We start from the raw sequence: 27,448 nt of genomic DNA, 5'->3' as shown, positions 1-27,448 counted from the left end.
ACACGTGAAAGAATGCTCAACATCATTAATCATTAGAGAAATGCAAATGAAAACTACAATGAGATGTCATCTTACACTGGTCAGAATGGCCATCATCAAAAAATCTACAAACAATAAATGCTGGAGAGGGTGTGGAGAAAAGGGAACACTCTTGAACTGTTGGTGGGAATTTAAATTGATACAGCCACTATGGAGAACAGTATGGAGGTTCCTTAAAAAACTAAAAATAGAACTACCATATGACGCAGCAATCCCACTACTGGGCATATACCCTGAGAAAACCATAATTCAAAAAGAGTCATGTACCAAAATGTTCATTGCAGCTCTATTTACAATAACCAGGACATGGAAGCAACCTAAGTGTCCATCATCGGATGAATGAATAAAGAAGATGTGGCACATATATACAATGGAATATTACTCAGCCATAAAAAGAAACGAAATTGAGTTATTTGTAGTGAGATGGATGGACCTAGAGTCTGTCACACAGGATGAAGTAAGCCAGAAAGAGAAAAACAGATACAATATGCTAACACATACATATGGAATCTAAGGAAGAAAAGAAAACAAAGTCATGAAGAACCTAGTGGCAAGACGGGAATAAAGACACAGACTTACTAGAGAATGGACTTATGGACATGGACATATATACACTACCAAACGTAAAATAGGTAGCTAGTGGGAAGCAACTGCATAGCACAGGGAGATCAGCTCGGTGCTTTGTGACCACCTAGAGGGGTGGGATAGGGAGGGTGGGAGGGAGGGAGATACAAGAGGGAAGAGATATGGGAACATATGTATATGTATAACTGATTCACTTTGTTATAAAGCAGAAACTAACACACCATTGTAAAGCAATTATTCTCCAATAAAGATGTTAGAAAAAATTAATGAGAAGCAGGATAGAAACTACAAAAAAATAAAAAATAATAAAAAAAAAGAAAAGGGATTTCTATTTTTTCCACCCCACCGATAAATGACCATTTTCCCCCACTTTGTTTTCAGGATTTTGTGTGTTTTCACTGCTTATTCTGTAGTTCTAGAGTTGAGGTAAGAAACTCAGGTAGAGGGCCTCAAATCTTTGAGAGATAAAGCTGGGGTTGGTGTGATGCAGTGTATTTTCTGCCTAACTGAATTTGAGTAATGTAAATTGCTTGTTAGTACATTGTTATAAGAATGGGAAAAAAGAGTAAGATAATGCATGCAAGGATATTTCTTCCATGAGGAAGAAAACCTAGGAAAAAGGTTTAAAGGTTTTCAGTTCTGGAAACTGTCACGTAAAACGTGCAACATGAGAAAGGAGAACCCTCAGGAGGGTTGCATGAGGAAAGACAGTGGGGTGGGTGCTACACAGGTCCTTTGGACAAATGTCAGTGGCCACTCACTGCCTGAAAACATTTAGTGTTTGTTTCAGGCGAGCATGAGTGGATATTTAGGCAGGGTTGTCATCCCTAGACATGCTTTGTGTGGTATCCTCCTCCAGAGAGTAGCAGTCAGGTACGATTAGATGTGATTGACCCCACTGTGAGTGGAGTAGTGTATGACATGTACAACATAGACCATGGCACTGTGGGTGCATTGGGAGTGTTTTAGTTACTTGCAGAGGGATGCTTTCCTTAGAGTACAGACCCCCTGGGGTACATCAAGGGAGTATTGTTTCAGAGACGTGATTTAAGAAATGAGGGTCCCATGAAAAATCCTCCCATTATTTCTTCTGAGATTCATATTCCCTTTCCCAAAGCTGCCTGACAGAAATGGGAATAAGACTTTCAGGGTAGTCATGCCTGTGGAGTATTTTTCCTTTTTGTAGAAACTTTTCCGTACACCATCCAAAATCCTTTAACCTGTTCTCTCCTATTTCAAGGTCATCATACTTCAATCCTTCATAAAAGTTTAGGGGAGAAATTGTTCTTTTGTCTCTTACCATCTTACCTTCATGGACATTCTACAAATAGCTACTGGTACTGATCATAGTACTTTGATTATGGCTTAATTTTGTGTTTTTATTTCATTTTCTGTCTTTTGATTTATTTTTTTCATTAAGTGTCTTTGGAGTCAGTTTTTTGGATATTTTATGTATGTGATATGGACATAAAATTTTTTAATGTATTTACTTATTTTCATTTTGAGTCATTGGTTATTTGGTTGTTGCTGATTTGCCTGATCTGTAAATAACTGGGATAATTAACAACCCCATGTCCCAAGGCACTCCTTGAATTTCAGAGAGTGCCACAGACAGAATTTTGTTCTTGGGACACTGATCCTGACAAATAAGCAGTTAAAAATTAACCTAAAATAAGACTCTCCCTTTATGGTGAATAACTCTATGGGTTTTGAAAAATGCATATAGTACAGTATCTAACAATGTGGTCATGATTTTCTGTCTGGATGATCTGACCAATGATGAAGGTAGGGTCCCTCACTATTAATGTATTATTGTCAATTTCTCCCTTTATGTCTGTTAATATTTGCTTTAGATATTTAGTTGCTTTAACTATTTTTCATCTTTCAATCTTTGTACTGGCTTATTTAAGTGGTTGATTCTCAGTCCTTACTATATATTTGCCTTTCCTAGTTGGATTTTTCCCTTTCCTATGAATTCTTTCTTCTTTTCCATTTAGAGAATACCCTTTGTCATTTCTTTTAGGTTAGGTTTAGTATTGATGAACTCTTCTAGCTTTTGTTTGTCCTAGAAGTTCTTTATATTTCCTTTGATTCTAAATAGAATCTTGCTGGGTAGAGTATCCCAGGTTGTAGGCTTTTTCCTTTCAGCACGTTGAATGTGTCATGCCACTCCCTGCTGGCCTGCAAAATTTCTGCAGAAAAATAAGCTGAGTGCCTTACGGGTATCACTTGTATATGACTATTTATTTATCTTTGGTTGCCTTTAGATAATTCTCTCTTTGTCTTTACATTTTGCCATTTTAATCATGTTATGTCTTGGTGTAGGTTTGTTTGGGTCCATCTTGTTTGGTACCCTCTGTGCTTCCTGTACTTGAATATCTGTTTCTTTCTTCAGAGTTGGGAGGTTTTCAGCTATAATTTCAACAAATATATTTTCGATCCCCTTCTCTCACTTTTCTCCTTCTGGGACCCCTATTATGTGAGTGTTCTCATGCTTAATGTTATCCATAGACCTCTTAAACTGTTTTTATTAATTATTTTTTCTTTTTGCTGTCCTGATTGGGTGTTTTCCATTGTTCTGTCTTCCAGATCACTTATGCATTCTGCTGTATAACTTAGTCTGCTGTTCATTCCTTCAAGTGTGTTTTTATTTTTTTATTTTTTTAAACATCTTTATTGGAGTATGATTGCTTTACAATGGTGTGTTAGTTACTGCTTTATAAAAAAGTGAATCAGCTATACACATACATATATCCCCATATCTCCTCCCTCTTGTGTCTCCCTCCCACCCTCCCTATCCCACCCCTCTAGGTGGTCACAAAGCACTGAGCTGATCTCCCTGTGCTATGCGGCTGCTTCCCACTAGCTATCTATTTTACATTAGGTAGTGTATATATGTCCATGCCACTCTCTCACTTTGTCCCAGCTTACCCTTCCCCCTCCGCATATCCTCAAGTCCATTCTCTACGTCTGCCTCTTTATTCCTGTCCTGCCCCTAGGTTCTTCAAAACCTTTTTTTTTTTTAGATTCCATATATATGTGTTAGCATATGGTATTTATTTTTCTCTTTCTGACTTGCTTCACTGTATGACAGGCTCTAGGTCCATCTACCTCACTACAAATCACTCAATTTTATTTCTTTTTATGGCTGAGCAATATTCCATTGTATATATGAGCCACAACTTCTTTATCCATTCATCTGTTGATGGACACTTAGGTTGCTTCCATGTCCTGGCTATTGTAAATAGAGCTGCAATGAACATTTTGGTACATGACTCTTTTTGAATTATGGTTTTCTCCGGGTATATGCCCAGTAGTGGGATTGATGGGTCGTAAGGTAGTGCTATTTTTAGGTTTTTAAGGAACCTCCATGCTGTTCTCTATAGTGGCTGTATCAGTTTACATTCCCACCAACAGTGCAAGAGGGTTCCCTTTGCTCCACACCCTCTCCAGCATTTATTGTTTGTAGATTTTTTGATGATTGCCAATATGACTGGTGTGAGGTGATACCTCATTGTAGTTTTGATTTGCATTTCTCTGATGATTAGTGATGTTGAGCATCCTTTCATGTGTTTGTTGGCAATCTGTATATCTTCTTTGGAGAAATGTCTATTTAGGTCTTCTGACCGTTTTTGGATTGGGTTGTTTGTTTTTTTGTTATTGAGCTGCAAGAGCTGCTTGTAAATTTTGGAGATTAATCCTTTGTCAGTTGCTTCATTTGCAAATATTTTCTCCCATTCGGAGGGTTGTCCTTTCGTCTTGTTTATGGTTTCCTTTGCTGTGTAAAAGCTTTTAAGTCTCATTAGGTCCCGTTTGTTTATTTTTGTTTTTATTTCCATTTCTCTAGGAGGTGAGTCATAAAGGATCTTGCTGTGATTTATGTCATAGAGTGTTCTGCCTATGTTTTCCACTAAGAGTTTGATAGTGTCTGGCCTTACATTTAGGTCTTTAATCCATTTTGAGTTTATTTTTCTGTATGGTGTCAGGAAGTGTTCTAGTTTCATTCTTTTACATGTAGCTGTCCAGTTTTTCCAGCACCACTTATTGAAGAGGCTGTCTTTTCTCCATTGTATATTATAGCCTCCTTTATCAAAAATAGGGTGAGCATATGTGTGTGGGTTTATCTCTGGGATTTCTGTCCTGTTCCATTGATCTATATTTCTGTTTTTGTGCCAGTACCATGCTGTCCTGATTACTGTAGCTTCATAGTATATTCTGAAGTCAGGGAGCCTGATTCCTCCAGCTGCGTTTTTCTTTCTCAAGATTGCTTTTCCTATTTGGGGTCTCGTGTTTCCATACAAATTGTGAAATTTTTTGTTCTAGTTCTGTGAAAAATGCCAGTGGTAGTTTGATAGGGATTACATTGAATCTGTAGATTGCTTTTGGTAGTATATTCATTTTCACAATGTTGATTCTTCCAATCCAAGAACATGGTATATCTCTCCCTCTGTCTGTATCATCTTTAATTTCTTTCATCAGTGTCTTGTAGTTTTCTGCATACAGGTCTTTTGTCTCCTTAGGTAGGTTTATTCCTAGGTATTTTATTCTTTTTGTTGCAATGGTAAATGGGAGTGTTTCCTTAGTTTCTCTTTCAGGTTTTTCATCATTAGTGTATAGGAATGCAAGAGATTTCTGTGCATTAATTTTATATCCTGCTACCTTACCAAATTCATTGATTAGCTCTAGTAGTTTTCTGGTAGCATCTTTAGGATTCTCTATGTATAGTATCGTCATCTGCAAACAGTGACAGCTTTACTTCTTTTTTTCCGATTTGGATTCCTTTTATTTCTTTTTCTTCTCTGACTGCTGTGGCTAAAACTTCCAAAACTATGTTGAATACTAGTGGTGAGAGTGGACAACCTTGTCTTGTTCCTGATCGTAGAGGAAATGGTTTCAGTTTTTCACCATTGAGAATGATGTTGGCTGTGGGTTTGTCATATATGGCCTTTATTATGTTGAGGTAAGTTCCTTCTATGCCTATTTTCTGGAGGGTTTTTATCATAAATGGGTTTTGAATTTCGTCAAAAGCTTTTTCTGCATCAATGAGATGATCATATGGTTTTTCTATTTCAGTATGTTAATAGGGTTTATCACATTGTTTGATTTGCATATATTAAAGAATCCTTGCATTCCTCGCATAAACCCCACTTGATCATGGTGTATGATCCTTTTAATGTGCTGTTGGATTCTGTTTGCTAGTATTTTGTTGAGGATTATTGCATTTATGTTCATCAGTGACATAGGCCTGTAGTTTTCTTTCCTTGAGACATGTTTTTCTTTTTTTGGTATCAGGGTGATGGTGGTCTCGTAGAATGAGTTTGGGGGTGTTCTACCCTCTGCTGTATATTGGAAGAGTTTGAGAAGGATAGGTGTTAGCTCGTCTCTAAATGCTTGATAGAATTTGCCTGTGAAGCCATCTGGTCCTGGGCTTATGTTTTTGGAAGATTTTTAATCACAGTTTCAATTTCACTGCTTGTGATTGGTCTGTTCATATTTTCTATTACTTCCTGGTTCAGTCTCGGAAGGTTGTGCTTTTCTAAGAGTTTGTCCATTTCTTCCAGGTTGTCCATTTTATTGGAATATTGTTGCTTGTAGTAATCTCTCATGATCGTTTGTATTTCTGCAGTGTCAGTGGTTACTTCTCCTTTTTCATTTCTAATTCTATTGATTTGAGTCTTCTCCCTTTTTATCATGATGAGTCCCTCTAATGGTTTATTAATTTTGTTTATCTTTCAAAAAACCAGCTTTTAGTTTTATTGATCTTTGCTATCATTTCCTTCATTTCTTTTTCATTTATTTCTGATCTGATCTTTATGATTTCTTTCCTTCTACTAACTTTGGGGGTTTTTTGTTCTTCTTTCTCTAATTGCTTTAGGTGTCAGGTTAGGTTGTTTATTTGAGATTTTTCTTCTTTCTTGAGGTAGGATGGTATTGCTATAATCTTCCCTCTTACAACTGCTTTTGCTGCATCCCATAGGTTTTTGGTCGTCGTGTTTTCATTGCCATTTGTGTCTAGGTATTTTTTGATATCCTCTTTGATTTCTTCAGTGACCTCTTGGTTATTAAGTAGTGTATTGTTTAGCCTCCATGTGTTTGTATTTTTTACAGTTTTTTCCTGTAATTGATATCTAGTCTCATAGCATTGTGTTTGGAAAAGATACTTGATACGATTTCAATTTTCTTAAATTTACTAAGGCTTGATTTGTGACCCACGATATGATCTATCCTGGAGAATGTTCCATGAGCACATGAGAAGAAAGTGTATTCTGTTGTTTTTGGATGGAATGTCCTATAAATATCAATTAAGTCCATCTTGTTTAATGTGTCATTTGAAGCTTGTGTTTCCTTATTTATTTTCATTTTGGATGATCTGTCCATTGGTGAAAGTGGGGTGTTAAAGTCCCCTACTCTGATTGTGTTACTGTTGATTTCCCCTTTTATGGCTGTTAGTATTTGCCTTATGTATTGAGGTGCTCCTATGTTGGGTGCATAAATATTTACAATTGTTCTATCTTCTTGTTGGATTGATCCCTTGATCATTATGTAGTGTCCTTCTTTGTCTCTTGTAATAGTCTTTATTTAAAGTCTATTTTGTCTGATATGAGAATTGCTACTCCAGCTTTCTTTTGATTTCCATTTGCATGGAATATCTTTTTCCATCCCCCCACTTTCAGTCTGTATGTGTCCCTAGGTCTGAAGTGGGTCTCTTGTAGACAGCATATGTATGGGTCTTGTTTTTGTATCCATTCAGCCAGTCTATGTCTTTTGCTCGGAGCATTTAATCCATTTACACTTAAGGTAATTATCGATATGTATGTTCCTATTACCGTTTTCTTAATTGGTTTGGGTTTGTTATTGTAGGTCTTTTCCGTCTCTTGTGTTTCATGCCTAGAGAAGTTACTTTAGCATTTGTTGTAAACCTGGTTTGGTCATACTGAATTCTCTTAACTTTTGCTTGTCTGTAAAGGTTTTATATTCTCCATCGAATCTGAATGAGATCCTTGCTGGGTAGAGTAGTCTTTTTTGTAGGTTTTTCCCTTTCATCACTTTAAATATGTCCTGCCACTCCCTTCTGGCTTGCAGAGTTTCTGCTGAAAGATCAGCTATTAACCTTATGGGGATTTCATTGTATGTTATTTGTTGTTTTTCCCTTGCTGCTTTTAATATTTTTCCTGTGTATTTAATTTTTGATAGTTTGATTAATATGTGTCTTGGCGTGTTTTTCCTTGGATTTATCCTGTATGGGACTGTCTGCACTTCCTGGACTTGACTGACTATTTCCTTTCCCATATTAGGGAAGTTTTCATCTATAATATCTTCAAATATTTTTTCAGTCCCTTTCTTTTTCCCTTCTTCTGAGACCCCTATAATTTGAATGTTGGTGTTTTTAATGTCCCAGAGATCTCTAAGAGTGTCCTCAATTCTTTTCATTCTTTTTTCTTTTTTCTGCTCTGTGTTATTTATTTCTACTATTTTATCTTCCAGGTCACTTATCCATTCTTCTGCCTCAGTTATTCTGCTATTGATTCCTTCTGGAGAATTTTTAATTTCATTTATTCTGTTGTTCATCATTGTTTGTATGCTCTTTAGTTCTTCTGTGTCCTTGTTAAACATTTCTTGTGTTTTCTCCATTCTATTTCCAAGATTTTGGATCATCTTTACTGTCATTACTCTGAATTCTTTTTCAGGTAGACTGCCTATTTCCTCTTCATTTGTTTGGTCTGGTGGGTTTCTACCTTGCTCTTTCATCTGCTGCGTGTTTCTCTGTCTTCCCATTTTGCTTAACTTACTGTGTTTGGGGTCTCCTTTTCACAGCCCGCAGCTTCGTAGTTCCTGTTGTTTTTGGTGTCTGCCCCCAGTTGCTAAAGTTGTTTCAGCAGGTTGTGTAGGCTTCCTGGTAGAGGGCACTAGTGCCTGTGTTCTGGTGGGGAGGCTGGATCTTGTGTTTCTGGTGGGCAGGACCACGTCCAGTCGTGTGTTTTGGCGTGTCTGTGACCTTATTATGATTTGAGGCAGCCTCTCTGCTAATGGGTGGGTTTGTGTTCCTGTCTCTCTAGTTGTTTTAAAGTAAAGAATATTCTTTACTTTAAAAATATTTTTTTTCCAATTTTTTAGTATGCATGTTTGAAGAGATATACATCTGGGTATATATGTCATCGTAACTTCCTTTGCTTCTCAAATAATGGTTTATTTCTTTCTTTGAAAATATAATGTTTACTATAAAGTCTTTATTAGTATGATATTTGGAACCTGTCACAAGAATTTTCTGTTGTCTATTTTTCTCCTGTTTATGGAATGTATTTTCTTTTCCTTTCCTTTCATAATTTCAGTTGAAAGATGATTAATTGAAGCAATTCTGGATAATGATCCCCCATCCCTGGGATTGTTTTGTTGTTTTCTGCTTCTTTATTTTTTTATTGACTTGGCAATACTATATCGGTGAAGTTTTGTCTACAACATGAAGCATTTTGTGTTTTTCCGATTAGTGCACAGGTTTTGTTATACACAGATGCATTCTGAGAAGACAGTGGTTTTAGTGGAGTTCTCTTTGACTCTTTCTCTTCCTGATCTCTCTGTCAAGCTGTCTGCCTTCATGTGTATCACACCCAGCCCTTAGACTTCCTAATTGCAGGCAGATCTTTATGTAGTTTTCAAAATGCTACAGGCAAAAGTGGTCCAGAGTTTGATCTAAATAATTCAGACCCTTTTGCACAGGTAGTTTTGAGACAAGTCTTTGAGGTTTGTTTAGATACCATGAGGGCTCTTATTAACTATGTCTACCCCTGTTTCTCTCTGGTAAACAAGCTGGACTATTTTTCAGCTTATTACTCTCAGATTGCTGTAAGCTCATTTTATTTACTGACCACCAAAATCTATATTGGTTTTGAGAATGTGGTTAAGTTTGACATCCCCTTCACTCTGTTACAAATAAAGTCTTGTTCTTTAGGGAGAGCCTTAATATTCTGTTATTCAGGGTAGCCTCTCACACTGGGCAAAAATAATAGAATCACTGATCTGGAGCTGGCACTAAAGGCAGGCCTGCTTCTCTCAGAGTGATGTTTCTGCTTTGCAAGTAGGGTGCTTATCAGTGGCAGTAGATCTTGTTCTTCTCTGTTTGCCTCACCTGATGTGGAACCTAAACTCAATGATCAATCTAGAGCAAAGTATATTAGAGATCTAGTATTCTTAGATGCTACACCTGCAGTAGAGCCTCCACTCTATGATAGGAGGCTGAGTGGTGGAACAGTGTACCTGAGCTCTCACCACATGTTCCTCGTATTTAGCCTCTGAAACAATAAGCTGGTTTTGAGAATGGATGAGAAATCCTGGAGGGTTGCGACTTCCACTAGTACACTGTAGCTCTTGATTGGGAGCTAGAGGTAGGGAGAACCCATTTTGTAGGCCACAGTCACCTTAAATACTAAAGCCCCAGCCTCTGGCATCCATTCACCATATCTGTGTACATATATTGTGGTACCTTGGGAACAAGACAGGGAAATGCAGGCACCATATAATATATCTCAGAATGGAAATAGTGCAATAACATGTTCTAAACAATCTTGTTTCGGATAATGACCCAGAAAACCCAAGAGCTGAAGGAATATCATGGCATCCTCAGATGTCAGCTATATTTTACATCTTGTAGATCAGTCCTATTAAGTGAAATGGGCTTTTTACACCCTGGGGTCTGAGGCAGAAAAGGGATTTCTATTTTCTCCATTCCACCACCTACTATTTATTCTCTTTTTCTTTACATCTAGGATCGTGTGTGCTTTCCCTGATTATTCTGTTTCACTGGAGTTGAGATAGGTAACTCAGGTAGAGGGACTCATATCAGGTGAGTCAAGTATGGGTTGGTGACATGAAGTATATTTACTGCTTATTTAATGGATCTGGGGAATGCAAACTTCTTGTTAATGCTTTATATACAACAGTGAGAAAAGGAATAGGATAAGGCATGCAAGGGTATTTCTTCCATAAGCAACAGAACCTAACAGTAAGAATTAATATTTATCAGTTCTGAAAACTGCCATATCAAAGCTGCAACATGTGAGTGGATAGCACCCAAGAGGCAAGTATGAGGAAGGGCAGTGGAGTCGGTGCTATAGAGGTCCTGAGTACAAATTCCACTGATCACTCACAACCTGACAACACTAAGGGGTTGCTTCAAAAGTGCATTAGTGGGTGTTTAGGCAGGGCTGCCATCCCTAGACATGCTGTGTGTGCCACCCTACTGCAGCAGTGGCTATCATGTATAATTAAAAATGATTGATGCCTCTGCTAGTGGAGTAATACATGGCATGTGCGACATATGTGATGACACTGTGGGTGCATTGGGAGTGCTTAGTTACTTGCAGGGGGATGATTTCCGTAGAGTGCAACTATGCCACTCTTACACACCTTCCATACTTGTGCTGGACTACTTCAGAGAACTCTTTTAGGAGCCTTCTCAGAGGCAAGGACCTAAAAGCATCCTACTGAGTTCTTCTGAGACTCACATCCATTTTTCTAAAATTACTTGACTGAAACAGGAACAAGGCCTTCTGTGCTATTATATTGTTCCATGCTGCCTGGAAAGTATTATTCTTTTTGCAGAACCTATTCCTGAACCCAACCAACAAATCTGTTAAACTATTCTCATGTATTAGCTTCCTCTCCCATTTTAAGGCTTCTCCTTAACCTTCTGAGGCTCAAAATCTTTTCTCTCTTGGGTATGGAGATACCTTTCTTCCATTCTTTCTCTCTTTCTCTCTTCCTTCCTCCCTCCCTCTTTCTTTGTTTCTTTGTTTCTTTCTTCCTTCATCCTTTCCTCCCTCTCTCTCTCTTCCTTCCTCCCTCTCTCTCTTTCTTTCTTTCTTTCTTTCTCTCTTTCTTTCTTTCTTTCTCTTTATCTCTTTCTTTCTCCCTTCCTTCCTTCCTTCCTACATGTGTCTAAAACATGATCATTCTTTTGAAAGAATGTTTGAATCCTATGTAAGTCACCAATTTATTAGGGTTTGTGCATCATACTGAGAAACATACTCTTTGATAGTATTTTTTTGTTGTCTCTCTTAAAAAGTTCACATATTCTTAGTTTTTCTCTTACTTTCCTTTTGATGTCCCTTCCTAATGCAATGAGGAGAGAGAAAATGAGAAGGGAGGAAAGGGAAAGAGAAGGAGATAGAGAATCATTAGATCAATACTCTGTTTCTTTTTCTTATTGTGCAGGGTACCTGTCACAGGTGAAGGACATCTGGGTTTTTTCTAGTGTTAAGCAATTATGAATAAGGCTACTCTTATTTGCAAACAGATGTGCCTGTGAATACAAGATTCATTTTACTATCAGTTTCTAATTCTGGAGGTAAGAAGCATAGAAATTGCCACTTCATCCTTACAACAAGTAATCTGAACAGACTGAAAAATAAACTCTTCTTGGATTTGCATGAGAGGGGAAGACACAGAGCAAACATCTACCCCCAAGATTGGTGAGACAAAAAAGCAAATACAGGGGGTCTCAGCTTACAGAATCAGAGACTCAAGAGCAGACTGCTGTAGGAAAACAACTGTAGTTGATGAGTTGCTATAAGCTCAGTGTAGACAACTCTTGAGAGTTAAAAACTCCAGGGGCACCCAGTCATACGGGACCCCACAATTTTGTAAGATTTACCTCCAGATTTACAAGATTCCCACAGTAATTATCAGAGAAATATTTCCTTGGTCTTCTGGCACAGGGAGGGGAAAAGGAACCATTTTGAAATACACTAGAGCACTCTGCTCTTCTTTTTTTTAATTTTTATTTTATACTGGAGTATAGTTGGTTTACAATACTGTGTTAGTTTTAGGTGTACAGTAAAGTGATTCAGGTATATATATATATACATACATATATATCTGAATATGTATATATTCTTTTTAAGATTATTTTCCATTGTACATTATTACAAAATATTGAGTATAGTTCGCTGTGCTATAGAGTAGGTCCTTGTTGATTGTCTATTTTATATATAGTAGTATGTATATGTTAATCCCAAACTCCTAATTTATCCCTTCCCCCCTTTCCCCTTTGATAACCATAAATTTGTTTTCTATGTCTGTGGGTCTATTTCTCTTTTGTAAATAAGTTTATTTGTATCAGTTTTCTTTGGATTCCACATATAAGTGATATCATATGATATTTGTCGTTCTCTGTCTGACTTACTTCACTTAATATGATAATATCTAGGTCCATCCATGTTGCTGCAGATGGTATTATTTTATTCTTTTTTTATGGCTAAGTAGTATTCCACTGTATATATGTACCACATCTTCTTTATCCATTCATTCATCAGTGGACATTTAGGTTGCTTCCATGTCTTGGCTATTATAAACAGTGCTGCAATGAACATAGGGGTGCATATATCTTTTCAAATTAGAGTTTTTGTCTGTTCTGGATATATGTCCAGTAGTAGGATTGCTGGATCATATGGTAGCTCTATTTTTGGTTTCTAAAGGAACCTCCATACTGTTCTCCATAGTGACTGCACTTATTTACATTCCCACCAACAATATACGCTTTAGATTAGACAGTGTCATCATAACTTCTTTACTCCTCAAACATGGCTTTTATTTTATTGGAAAATTCTATAATGGTTGCTTCAGAGACTTTGTATATTAGTATAACTTCTGGGCACTCTCATGGGAAGTTTCTGTCATCTGTTTTTGTCCTGTGTAAGGGTTATATTATCTTTGCACATTGCATAATTTCCTCTAAAACAGCACATTTGGTACTCTGGATACTGATACCCTACAGTGATTGTATTGTTGTTGTCTGCTTTTTTATTTGGTTTTTGAATGGGCTGGGGTATGTTAGTAAAGTCTATTTTGGCTGCTATGAGTTTTCTTATGTTGTTCCTCAGAGGGCACAGCCTTGTGCAGGCACACAGTCACTCTGATATGGTAGTGATTTTCGTGGGTACTCTTAGTTTCTTTTTCTGATCTCTCTGTCAAGGTATCTGTCTCTGTGTGTATCATACCCAGCTATTAGGTTTCCTAACTGAAGGCTGATTTTACTGTAGTTTTCAAAAATGCCATGGGAAAAAAATTCCTCAGAGTTAAATAAAAATAATTTGAACCACTTTGAACAAGCAGTTGTTGAATTAAGTCTTTCAGATTTGTTGTGGTATTAGAAGAGCTCTTACTTACTTTCTCTTTATCTGGTGCTCTCTGGTAGACAAGCTGGCCTTTGGTTTAGTTTGTTACTCTCATATAGCTACCAGCCTCGTCTTTTACTTATCCCCCAAGTCTGCATTATTTTCTTTTTCTTTTTTTTAAAATAAATTTATTTATTTATTTATTTATGGCTGCATTGGGTCTTCATTGCTGCGTGCGGGCTTTCATTAGTTGCGGTGAGCGGGGACTACTCTTCATTGCAGTGCAGGGGCTTCTCATTGCGGTGGCTTCTCTTGTTGCGGAGCATGGGCTCTAGGCATGTGGACTTCAGTAGTTGTGGTGTGCAGGCTCAGTAGTTGTGGCTTGCAGGCTCTAGAGCGCAGGCTTAGTAGCTGTGGTGCACGGGCCTAGTTGCTCCGCGGCATGTAGGATCTTCCTGGACCAGGGATCGAACCCGTGTCCCCTGCATTGGCAGGTGGATTCTTAACCACTGAGCCACCAGGGAAGTCCCTGTGTTATTTTCCTGAGTGCCATTAGGTTTGACTTTCCCCACACTCTGTTACAAATGAATTCGTATTTTTAATGAGAGCTTTAATACCCTATGTTATTTAGACCAGCCTCTCACACTTGGCAAAAATCTCTGATTCACTGCTCTGGAGCTTGGGCTACAGGCAGTGAGGAGGAGGAGGAGAGAAGAAAGAAGAAAGGATCATTCTGGCTCAGCCTGAACACCTGCAAATCAAGCATGCAGCAGGTGAGAGGATACTAATGCAGGGAGAGGTGGAAGAGAGAAGGCATTGGAGTGGGTGTTTCATATACGTTTTGTATAAATCCTGGGGGCCACACATGGAAACATCAGGTGACTATGAAAGTAACACGGCTGGGGAGCATTTGGGCAGAGTCACCACATTTAACCATACTTTGTGCAGTACCCCACTCCAAAGAGTGCCATTCAGGTACACTAAAATATGATTGGCACTTTTTTGAGTGTGGTAAGTCACAACATGTACAATCACATGTGGTGGCCCTGTGGGGAAGTGGTGTGGTTGTCTCTATACAGCTGTATTCACTTTGGCCAAATCACCATCCTCTCAGAAGACCCTTAAGTGCCTCTGGAAAGATGAGACCTAGGATCTGAGGGCTCTTGGGAAAACTTCCCATCCAGGTTCTTCAAAGATTCACATACCTTTATCCAAAAAGGACCTGAGACCTCAGAAAAAGACATGGGTTGGGTCCATTGTTCTCCCTTTCTTTCACCCTTTTCCCTCTTGTGCACTAATGCCACTTCTCTTCTAAGGAACCTAGAAGCTTCTTCTTCTTTAATATCCTCTACGATATCACTATATCAGCAGCAGTTCAGATGGTGACCAGAACTTTTCATTCAGTTAGTCTCTTTGCACATTTTAAGTATTTTTTTGTGTTTTATGTGCAACATTTGTTGAAGTGAGTGATGAGAGGTTTCACTTATCAGACCTTTAGAACTAAAGACACATCGCACAGACTTTTATCTCTGTTCTTAAAGGGTCCTGTCTTAACCCAGCTCCTTCAAAGAGAGACTAGAGGAGAGAGACAAACAGAGAAAGGTAAAAGATGGCAAACATCACAGTCCTGGAGACCAGTTCAGCACTGCAGCAATTATTGGGAAACACTTTGTATATTGTACATTCCTATGTTGAAAAATTAGTATATCCTGATTTCCCCAGCCTTTGAATAACAACAGAGCATTGAGTTGGCAGCTGATGTTTGTCAATATTGCTATTTCCAAACAGCCACTTGTCTCGCTTCACCTCATATCATATATTAATAAACTTTTACAAATATGTTCAATAGTGTAGCTAACACCCAAACATTTCTGTCAGCCCCAGATTCCTTCATGTCTGTTTAGAGTCAATCCCTTTTCTCACCCTTGGACTCTGGAAACAACAGATCTGCATTGTGTCACTGTAGTTTTGTTTTTTCATAGTTTCAGATAAGTGAAATCATACAGAATATAGTCTTTATGTTAGGCTACTTTTCACTTAGCATAATGCATTTGATATTCATGAAGTTGTTGTGTGTGCTCCTTTTTATTGCTAAGTAATATTCAATGGTATGGACATACCACAGTGTTTTTATCCATTCAACTATTGAAGGATATTTGGGTTGTTTCCAATTATTTGGGGCGATTAAGAATATAACTGCTATAAACATTTGAGTACAGCTTTTTGTATGAACACAAGTTTTCATTTCTCTAGAGTAAATATCTAGGAGTGGGATCACTGAGCCGTATGTGAATATTTAACTTAAAAGAAGCTGCCAAACATTCAAAGTGGATGTACCACTTTACACTACTGCCAGAAATGTGTGATATCTCTAGTTGATCCACATCCTACTTTTTAATTTTATTTATAAGGATCTATTTCTGGGCTCTCTATTCTGTTCCATTGATCTATTTTCTCACCAATACCACACTCTCTTGATTACTGTACCTTTATAGTAAGTGTTGAAATCAGACAGTGTTAGTCTTACAACTTTGTACCTATTTTTAAAATTGGTTTAGCTATTCTGGTTCTTTTGTATTTCCTTATAAATTTTAGAATCAAATTGTTGATATTTATGCAAATTCCTGATGAGATTTTTGATTAGGATGAAGTTAAATTTATGGATGCATGTGGAAAGATTTGACATCTTACCATACTGACTCTTCCAATCCATGAGCACAATATATGTCTCCATTTATTTGTAGCTACATATGTAAGTTTTATTCTAGCTTAAATGGTACCATTTAAAAATGTTTAAATCATAATTGTTCATTCCTAGTATATAGAAATATTATTTATAGTTTGCTGCCCATGTCTCAGGGATGGATCACTATCCTTCCCTGCCTGATTTCTGGTGTCTTATAATCTGTTGTTTCCTATATTTTGACAGTGTTTTTCATTGTTTCAGGTGGGAGGATAAATTAGTTCCCTGTAACATCATATTGGCAAAACATACACAAATAAGTGGTGGCCCTAAAACTGGCAGGTGTTTCTCAGCATTCAGAGAGCTGCTTTCTTTTGAGCCTAGGTACTCTTCTGCACTTCAATACTGAGCTACCTCAGGAAACTTTAAGTGCCTCCTAAGGTGTAAAACCTACAGGCTAAGATCCCATGGGAGAAGCCTCCCTCGCATATAGGTTATTCAGTGATTTAAAATCCTTTGTCTGAAAGTGGCCTGACCAAATGGAAACAAGACTTGCTAGAAGAATAAAGCCTTCCTTTATGTCTTATCCCTCCTTTTCCACTCTGTAGAACCCAATTTTCTTCCTTTCTCCCCAAACTCTTAACCTTTTCCACCTATCACTTCCCTTCACTTTTTCCAAAATGTTTTCTTTCTTACTCCCCAGATTCTCTCCTGCTTCTCAGTTTCCCCCACCGCTGGACGAAAACTTTATTGAATCTCAGGGATTGAAGCCACGACTTTCTTCATGGACCTAAAATATTTCCATTCTTTTGGATATACTTTTGGATCTTATATGACATTACCAAATGACCCCAAATTTCCCCAAACTTTTACACTCTTTAGACTCTTGTCATTTTTTCCCCTCAAATGTATATGTGAAGGGAGAGAAAGGGCAAGGAGGAACCAGTGCTCAGACAGCCTTCTATGATGAAATATTGTTGGTTTTTGTATCCCACTCTTGATGTCCCTTCTTAACCTAGTTGGGGAGAAAGAGCGAAAGAGAGCGACAGTGCTATAAGCCTTGGGACTGGAGCAGTGTATGGGAATCAAGTTGTACATTTTACATTTCTATGTAGGGAAATGGGGGCTTCCTGATTCTACTCTCCTTTAATCCACACTAGGGGTTTACTTGACAACTTCTTTTTGAGGAAGTTTGCTACCTACCTTTAACAGGGGAATTTAGATTAAAGAGGAAAGAGGAGGAAAAAATCCTCTATTTTGTCTACTAGCATTGTTAACACAGAACACCATGTGCGTACTTAGAGTGGTTTTATTTTATATTGAGGTTGTGTGATTTTTTTCTTTATTATTTCTTATTTTAGTTTTGGTATTTTTTGGCAAGGTGCTTACATTTTTCTTGGTGTTATATATTTGGAATTTTAAAAAATTGTGGGTAAATATATATAATAAATTTTAACCCTTTTAAAGTGTACAATTCATTGGCATTAAGTCCATTCACATTGCTGTGTAACCATCACCACTACCCATATCCAGAACTTTTTTGTCTTCCCAAACCAAAACTGTGTTCCCGTTAAACAGTAACTCTCCATTAGCCCCTCGGCCCTAGCCCTTGGTCATCTCTATTCTACTTTCTGCCTCTATGAATTTGCCTATTCTAGGTACCTCATATAACTGGAATAATACAGTATCTCTTTGTGATTGGCTTATTTCACTTGGCATAATGTCTTCAAGGCTTATCCATGTTACAGCATGTGGAATTAATCAACACTTCATTTTTAAGGCTGAATAATATTTCAGTGTATTGTATACCACATTTTGTATATCCATTCATCCGCCAATGGACCTTTGGGTTGTTTCCATCTTTTGGCTATTATGAATAATAATGCTGCTATAAGGGACTTCCCTGGTGGCGCAGTGGTTAAGAATCCACCTGCCAATGCAGGGGACATGGGTTTGAGCCCTGGTCCGGGAAGATCCCACATGCCGCAGAGCAACTAAACTTGTGCACCACAACTACTGAGCCTGTGCTCTAGAGCCTGTGAGCCACAACTAATGAGCCCGTGTGCCACAACTACTGAAGCTCATGCGCCTAGAGCCCGTGCTTCACAACAAGAGAAGCCACCGCAATGAGAAGCCCGTGCACCGCAACAAAGAGTATAGCCCCCACTCATCGCAACTAGAGAAAGCCCGCACGCAGCAACGAAGACCCGACACAGCCAAAAATAAATAAATAAATAAATTTTAAAAAATTATAAAAAAATTAATAATGCTGCTATGAACATTGGTGTACAAATATCTGTTCCAGTCTCTGTTTTTTTTTTTTTTTCCAGTCTCTGTTTTTAATTGTTTGGGGTATATACCCAGAAGTGGAATTGCTGGATCATATGGTAATTTTATTTTTATTTTCTTGAAAAACTGACATATTGTTTTCTGTGGTGGCTGCACCATTTTACATCCCCACCAGCAATGCACAAATGTTCCGATTTCCCCACGTCCTCACCAATAGTTGTAATCTTCTAGTTTGTTTTTGTTTTTTATAATAGCTATCCTAATGGTTGTGAAATGGTATCTCATTGTGGTTTTGATTTCATTTTCCTAATGATGAGTGATGTGGAGAATCGTTTCATGTCATTATTGACTGGGAATTTAAATATATATATATATATTCTGTTTATTTTAGTTTTGACTTGTATAGATGTGGATTTGAGATCTAGACTTGAGTCATTTTAGTCTATTGACAGCAGTGTAGGTGCCTGAGTGCTGGGGGACTTGGGGACCTCCAGTTTAAATGTCTCTTACTTCATTCTCCCTGTCTCTCCATGACAAGTGATTTAGCTAATTGTGTATTTTACTAAATATACCTACCTCCCTCTATGCAGACTCTTGTTTAACTCATCCCTAGCTCTTAAAATAAAACTGGTTCTGAGTGTGTGGATTTCTCTCACCTACTTGCTTCCACCTTCCCTCAGCTTTGGTTTTGAAAGCAAAAGACAGACTCCTGGAGGCCTGTGCCTCCAAATGAAAAGATTGGAGGATATTCTCTCAATAATGGGGACTTTAGGAAAAGTTGAAAAAATCCAGGGCTCTGAAGGAAGAATCAGACACTCCCAGGAATGGTGGAGAAAGTGGAATTTCTGCCCTGTGAATCCAGGCACCATCTAAATAATCTCCCCTGCTCTCTTGAGTTTCCTGCATGTTTACCTTGCTTCTTCTAGGGTTTTGGAGTTAAGTTATAGAACTCTGAACAAAAGACTGGGAAGGTCGGGGCAGAGAAGGATCTGATAGGTGTGTTGGGCAAACCTTTAGCTTTGGTGGAAAGCAAATCATTTTTAATATGCCATTTCTCACAACTTGAAAATCAATAGGAAAATGTTGATGAGGTTATCTCTTACCTGAGGAAAAGAAAAAAGGAGGTGGCCTGTTATCTCTCAGGCCTCAAAACCAGCATGTTAAATATGTAGCAAGTAAGGGGATACTCACTCAGAAAAGGTAAGAGAGGGACAGTGGGGTGGTCGCTCCCATGCTGGAAATTCAATGTTGAATGAAAATTACATGTATGTATTTGGGCAGGGCCATCAACTTCAGCTGAGCGTAGTGCCCTACTCCAGATGGTGTCATTCACATACACTAAAGCATGGTTATCACCTTTTTGAGTAGAGTAATGCACATCATATGCGTACTATGTGGTGGCTTTGGGGGTGACTGTATATAGCTGCATACACAGAGCTGCTCTTCCTTGAGACCAAGCACCATTCTCCCGTTGCTGGGCTACCTCAATTGACTCTCATAAGCAGGTCTTGAAGAATAAGACCTAGGGACTGAGGGCTTCTGGGAAAAGTCACCCATGGAGTTTTTCCAGGGATTTGTAGATTTTTATACCCTTGTTCAAAGGAGGTGTGCCCACAGGGGTATCAAATTTGTAGTGAGGATGTGGCTTTCCCTCTTTGTGCATTCAAAGCTTCTACTGTTTGCAGAACCTAGTACTTTTTATGCCCCTCCAAACCTCTGACCTGTTCTTTCCTAGCAGTATTCTTTATAGTTCCCAAGCCTTTCCCTTTTCCTTTGGGGCTTTTCAAATTCCCCCCTGCTTTCACTCTATACCCAAAAGCTCTTTACTCTCTCAAGATCGAAGATGAGTCGTTCCTCAGGAGTTTGGATGCACTTTCTTACTTGAAAACATATACATGTTTCCTTTCAAAGTATATGTAAATATTTATTTAAAATATATGTTTTTGTATATATATAGCAATTCTTTTTTTTAATTGTAGTTGATTTACAATGTTTCAGGTGTACAGCAAAGTGATTCAGTTACACATATATATATTCTTTTTAAGATTCTCTTCCATTATAAGGTATTGAATATAGTCCCTTGTGCTTTACAGTAGGTCCTTGTTGTTAAATGTTCTAGGCAACTTCATAACCCCTATGGTTATGGTGAATTCAAAAATAATTTATATATATATATAAACGTATGTATGTAGCCTTTTTGTCTACTTTATTTTCCTAAGCATAATTATTTTGAACTTCATCCATATTGTTATGTGAATCAATAATTCACTTATTTTTATAGCTGAATAGTATTTCATTGTGTGGATATACCACAGGTTTTTTTTTTCCTTAATGCATTCACTTGTTGATTAGCATTTGTCTCCAGTTTGGAGTGATTTGGGCTTTAACTATTAGAAATACAGTAGCTATGATCCTTGTACAAATATCTGTATGGAAATATGCTTTAATTCTCTTTGAAAGTCTGGATCATATAATATAGTAGTCATATATCTACCTTTCCAAGAAACTAACAAGCTGTTTTCCAAAGTGGTTGTACTGTTTTACATTCCCAATACCAGTTTATAAGAGTTACTCTACATCTTTGCCAGTATTTTTTATTGCCTATCTTTTTAATTTTAGCTATTCAAATAAATGTATTCTGGTGTTTTGTTGTGGTCTTAATTTGCATTTCCCTGTTTACTAAAGATGTAGAGCATCTCTTCATGTGATTAATCCCCATCCCTCTATCTCTCTTGGTGAAGTGCCTATTTAAATCTTTTGTCCATTTTTAATTGTGTTTGACTTGTTAATGAGTATTGAGAGTTCTTTATAAATTCTGGGTACAAGTTCCTTATCAGATATGTGATTTGCAAATATTGTCTCCCATTCTCTACTATGTGGTCTTTTCATTCTTTAACAGTATCTTTCAAAGAACAGAACTTAATTTGGATGAGGTCCAGTTTTTCAGTTTGTTCTTTTATGGATCTTGCTTTTGATCTAAGAGGTACTTCCCTAACCAGAATTGGCAGAATTGAAGAGGGCCTTCATCAGAACTCAACTATGCTGGCATCCTGATCTCAGACCTCCAACCTCCAGAACTGTCAGCAATATATTTCTGTTTACAAGCTACCCAGTCTATGGTACTTTTATAGCAGCCTGAATGGACTAAGACAAAAGGGATGAGTGAGAACTCTGTCACCTCTGTCTTTAGGTGTCCAGTGAGAGGGTCTGGGCTGAGATGAGAGTGGGAGTTGTGTAAGATGGTGGTGGTGGATAAAGGCAGATATGGGTATATTTGATTTTCTGTATTCTCCTGTTTCCCATTTCTATGTTTGCAGTAGCTGCTTTTGACTAAATAGTCATGAATATCCTACCATTTACCACTTCCTTTTCTCTGTCCTAAAACATTCCCCAGGAATGCACGTGGCAGGGAGATGGTATTAGCTCTCTCATCATCAGAAATATCTCAGTAGTTGCCATGGGCTTAAAACCAGAATTCACAAAAAAAATTGCACTGAAAATCATTGCAAATCCAAATCTTGCAAGTAAAATGGGAGACTTCAGGTTCAGACAAAGTGGCATAGCCCAAACCCTGCACATCTCAGCTAAATACAACTATAACTATACAACTATACAACTATTGTGGAAATAACACAAAAGGCAACTAAAGGAAAACTCAGAAAGTTGGAAAGAAGGAGGTGAACTGGTTAGGAACTTCAAGACTGGAGATTATTTTATGATCCCTCACCCAGCAGAAGAAGTCAATACAGACATGGTGTCTCCCAATCCACTACCTAGCAACAGGAAGTGGTCTAGGTAGGCTCCTTATTCCTCTCCTTTGATCATAAAAATAAAAGCCTCAGAACTGCAATGTCCTCATGTGATTTGTCTCATTTATTCTAAGATTTCTATTATCAGTGATGGGTATTAAGTAGAAGAGGCCAAGGAGTTGGAGTCATCTGGATCTATTTACTTCACCCCAGTTTTTCTTTTTCTTTCAATGAAAATTATTACAGCCAGGTATGGATTTCCCCAAATCTCCCCACCTCTCTGTCTGTAAGGACTTCCAATTCCAGTTGCTAATCTCTCAAAGTCCCATTTATTTTTGCAAATTCTTTACCCTGAACTTCATTCTGAATTTACGCAGTTGCATGTTGTCATGAGAGTTGAAAACATCTAGAGAGACAGAACGGAAAGGTGGAGAAAATGCGCTTAGCAAACAGTTCTCACATGAAAGCCTCAGAAATTCTGTTTTGTAAACCATTTTTGTTTGTTTATACAGGCCTTTTTTTTTTTTTTTTTCCTCCAGCATCTGAGGAAGAAGTGGGCTTTTGATCTCACTGTCCTGGCACCTAAATTCCCACTCTTCTCTCCAAGGAGGTTCTTGATGCTTTTCTGTGGGTTGGAGTTTAGGTAAAGAATACTTTTAAAAAAATCAGGAATTTTGCAGTGCAGGAGCCTGGGGAAGGAGGTGTTTGACTTTTCTACTTAAAGGATTACTTTGGGGGGTGATGGGGAAATGGTTTTTAATGAACTAACACTAATATCATTAATACTTTGAAAATCAAAAGGATAATGCAGATATGGAGTATTATTCCTAAGTAAGAAGAGATAGAGGGAGATTTATTCTACCTTGCTCCTGAAACCTGGCTCATTAAAGATGCAGTAGGTGAGGGGACACTCAGAGAAGGATGAAAGAGGAAGAGCAGTGATGTAGAGGTTGCAGAGGCACTTTGGATACATATTGGTGTCTATTCAAAGGCTTAAAGGTGTGAGAGGTGGCATGAAAGCTGTGTGAGACATCTTTGAGCAGGGCTGCCACATTCAGCCACATTGTATGCAGTGCCCTACTCAAGATAGTGTGATTCACACAAACTAAACCGTGAAGTTTGCTTTTGAAGTAGAGTCATGTACAACATGTACATCAACATGTGGTAGTCCTGGGAGTGGAGGTGGAGCTTCAGGCACAGAGCTGTCCTCCTGTGGGTAAGGTACCACCCTTCAGTGCTGAGCTCTTACAGAGGACCCTCAGAAGAGCATCTCAAGAGGCCAGGCTCTGGGAGTTCCCTGGCGCTCCAGTGGGTAGGACTCGGTGCTTTCACTGCTGCCCTGGTTGGAGAACTAAGACCCCCACAAGCTGTGCATTGCGGCCAAAAAAAAAAAAAAAAAAAAAAAGGCCAGACCCAGCATATGAGGGTCCCTGAGAAAAGCTTCTCATACATATTCTTCAGAGATTTGCAGCCCACTGTTCTGAAAAGGCCTGACCAAACTGGAAAGAATTTTGGTGGAGATGTGGTCTGTTGATGGTTTTTATTGTGAAATGATGTTAGATTTTGTTAAATGTTTTTTCTCTATTGGGATGATCATGTGTTTTTTTCCTTTCTTCTATTAAAATGATGCGTTACATTGATTCACGTATGTTGAACCAACTTTGCATACTTCGGATGAATCCCACTTGGTGGTATATAATCCTTTTTCTATGTTGCTGTATTCAGTTTGCTAGTATTTTTGTTGAGGGTTTTTATATTCTATAATATCACATAGGTGATATTGGCCTGTATGTATTTTTCTGGCTTTGGTATCAGGATAATACTGGCCATATAGAATGAGTTGGAAACTATTCCCTCCTCTTCTATATTTTGGAAAAGGACTGGTGTTTATTCTTGTATTAACATTTGGTAGAATTCAGCAGTGAAGCTATCTTGTCTTGGGATTTCCTTTGTGGAAAGGTTTCTGATTACTAATTCAATCTCTTATAGGTATGTTCAGATTTTCTATTTCTTCTTGAGTTAGTTTCAGTAGTTTGTGTCTTCCTAGGAATTTTTGTTAATATATAATGTTTCATAGTATCTCCTTAAAATCCTTCTTATTTCTGTAAAGTTGATAATAATGTCCATTCTTTCATTCCTGATTTTAGTAATTTGAATCTTATTTTATTGGTCAGTTTAGCTGAAGTTTTGTCAATTTTCTTGAACTTTTCTAAGAACCAACTTGGTTTCATTGATATTGTCTATTGTTTTTCTATTCTATAATTCATTTATTTCTAATCTAATCGTTATTAGCTCCTTTCTTCTGCTTGCTTTGAGTTTAGTTTCTCTTCTGTTTCTAGTTTATTATATTGGAAAGTTAGGTTATTGATTTGAGATCTATCTTTTTTTTTTTTTAGAGAAGTTTTCAAATGAAAGGGGTTAGAAGGTCCATAGTTTGGGCAGAGATGGTGTAGCTAGGCTGCCTGAAGGGATAATTCTGAGGGACTTTGAAGATTTTAGTATTTATCAGTTCTTTTGAAAATATCTGTTGGTCAGCTGAAAAAGTTTTGAATGATTAATTTTATTATTAGTCATCTACCTGTGATCATGTAGGTAGTAATGTGTAAAATCTGTCTTTCCTGGCTCTGTGTTTAGGTACTATATTACATGATCTCTGCTGGTTTAAATGGGAAAGACCATCTGAAAACCCATAAGAAAAGATATCCAAAAATGGCTCTAAAAGCTGTTAGGTGGTTTATTAGAAAGGGGGAGGGAGGGTCAGACTAAGAGATATGGTGTTGTGACCATGTCACATTTGCATTATTCACCCACCCTTTCCATGTCCCAGGTTTCACTAATCTTAATACGTAATTTGGATAGATTATCACTAATTAAAACCTAATTAAAACTTCTTGATTTGGAGTAGAGTCTTTTTGTTGTTGTTGGCTTATGAACAGTTTCTTCATTTCTCTGCAAGAAGCTTTCTTCTCAACATTTTACATTTTGGGGGGCTATCTTTCAGGATGTCTAATGCTCTTTGCATGAGCACTAGATACACCCCAAGGTTTTTGTTTACATATATTGTTGGGATGTACTTTCATGGTAGGGACATAACAGGACTTACAAGGAGACATGTATCAGATCCTAGTCTTTTTTACATATCCAAAACAAGTGCTTTTTTAGTGTTACAAGTAGGTTTCTAGGTAAGTGTCCAGCTGTTATTAGGAAGACGGGATCATAATTGTAGCAGTTTTATCCCTTTAAAAATTTAAAGGGATAAATTTAAAGGCATTTGTAGAATGTCTCTAATGTGCAGATTTTTGGTATGAGGTGATGCATAGTTGAACAAGAACTGGACCTGCCTTCAAGGAACTTGTACTCATGTCAGAGAGGAAGAGGCATATAAATGAAAAAGTAAAATAAACAGAGGACAGTTGCCTCTCCCTTGGTAGAGGTGGAAGTTAGTACTCCAACAGTGTTCATGTTGACCAGATCTCAGGACTTGAGATCCTCCAGTTCCTTATCTCATGCAAAGCTCACTAGGTTACTAGCATTTAGTCTCTCAGATACTGCAGAATTAGGCTCTGTGTCACAGAATTGGGGGAGTTCCTTTCTCCTCGATGTACTTGGGTGAAAACGACTTGTGTTCAGTGCTGTAAAGCTATGGCAAATTCTGAGTTGAGGACTTCATACCCTTTTTCTTAGGTTCTAATTATGCACAGTCCCGGGGTAGCTCTTTCCCCCAGAAAGCAGGTTAGTCACATATAAATAAATGGTATGTGCTTTTCCCAAACCCACTTTGTAGTTATGGTTCTGGAAGCTACATATAATATATAGACAATATTCTCAATGCACAAATAATGGTACCAGGTAAGGGACCTGCCTTGTTATTAGAAGATCAATTTTATTTATAGTATTCAAGTCTCCTATGGAATTGCTCAAATTCTGTCCTTACACAGAAAACTTTCTATCCGAACACCAAATCCCTTTACCCTGTCACTCATTTATTCTACTGTTCTTCTCGGAGCCTAGAACTTTGCCAGTGGTTAGAAACTCCTCTCTGATGTCACCATATATTTAGAGATTAAGATGGTACCATTGACGAAGCAAAAAGACAACCTACAGAATGGGAGAAAATATTTGCAAATGATGCAACCAACAAGGGCTTAATATCCAAAATATTTAAACAGCTCATACAACTCTGTATCAAAAAAACAACCCAATCAAGAAATGGGCAGAAGACCTGAATAGACATTTTTCCAAATAAGACATACAGATGGCCAACAGGCACAAGAAAAGATGCTCAGCATCACCAATTATTAGAGAAATGCAGATGAAAACCTCACACCTGTCAGAATGGCTATCATCAAAAAGTGTACAAATAACAAATGTTGACAAGGATATGGGGAAAAGAGAACCCTTGTGCACTGTTGGTAGGAATGTAAATTAGTGCAGCCACTATGGAAAACAGTATGAAGGTTCCTCAAAAAACTAAAAATAGAACTACCACACAATCCAGCAATTCCACCCTTGGGTATATATCTGGAAAAAGTGAAAATGCTAATTTGAAGAGATACATGCACCCCAATGTTCATAGTAGCACTACTTACAACATCCAAGATATGGAAGCAACCCAAGTGTCCATCGACAGATAAATGGATAAAGAAGAGGTGATATACATATACAATGGAATGTTACTCAGCCGTAAAAAGAATGAAATTCTACCATTTGCAGCAATGTGGTTGGACCTAGAGAATATTATGCTTAGTAAAATGAGACAGAGAAAAACAAATACAGTATATCACTTATATGTAGAATCCAAAAAAATAATACAAATGTATGTACAAAACAGAAATAGGCTCACAGATATAGAAAACAAACTTGTGATTACCAAAGGGGAGAGAGAATGGGGAAGGGAAAAATTACGGGTATGGGATTAAGAGATACAAACTACTATATATAAAATAGATAAGCAACAAGAATATATTGTACAGCACAGGGAATTATAGCCATTA

The 27,448-nt window shown here is 37.7% G+C and overlaps 1 protein-coding gene across 1 annotated transcript in view; it reads left to right on the top strand.

Annotated features, from left to right (window-relative positions):
* LOC309620104 (uncharacterized protein) overlaps positions 1 to 27,448 on the top strand; it is a 554,572-nt gene that overhangs the window by 514,616 nt on the left and 12,508 nt on the right. The window lies entirely within an intron of this gene.

This window comes from Balaenoptera borealis (genome assembly GCF_965194805.1).
Source record: "Balaenoptera borealis genome assembly, chromosome: X".
Classification (NCBI taxonomy): domain Eukaryota; kingdom Metazoa; phylum Chordata; class Mammalia; order Artiodactyla; family Balaenopteridae; genus Balaenoptera; species Balaenoptera borealis.
The sequence above is the reverse complement of the archived record's forward strand: the minus strand, read 5'-3'. Positions and strand labels throughout refer to the sequence as shown.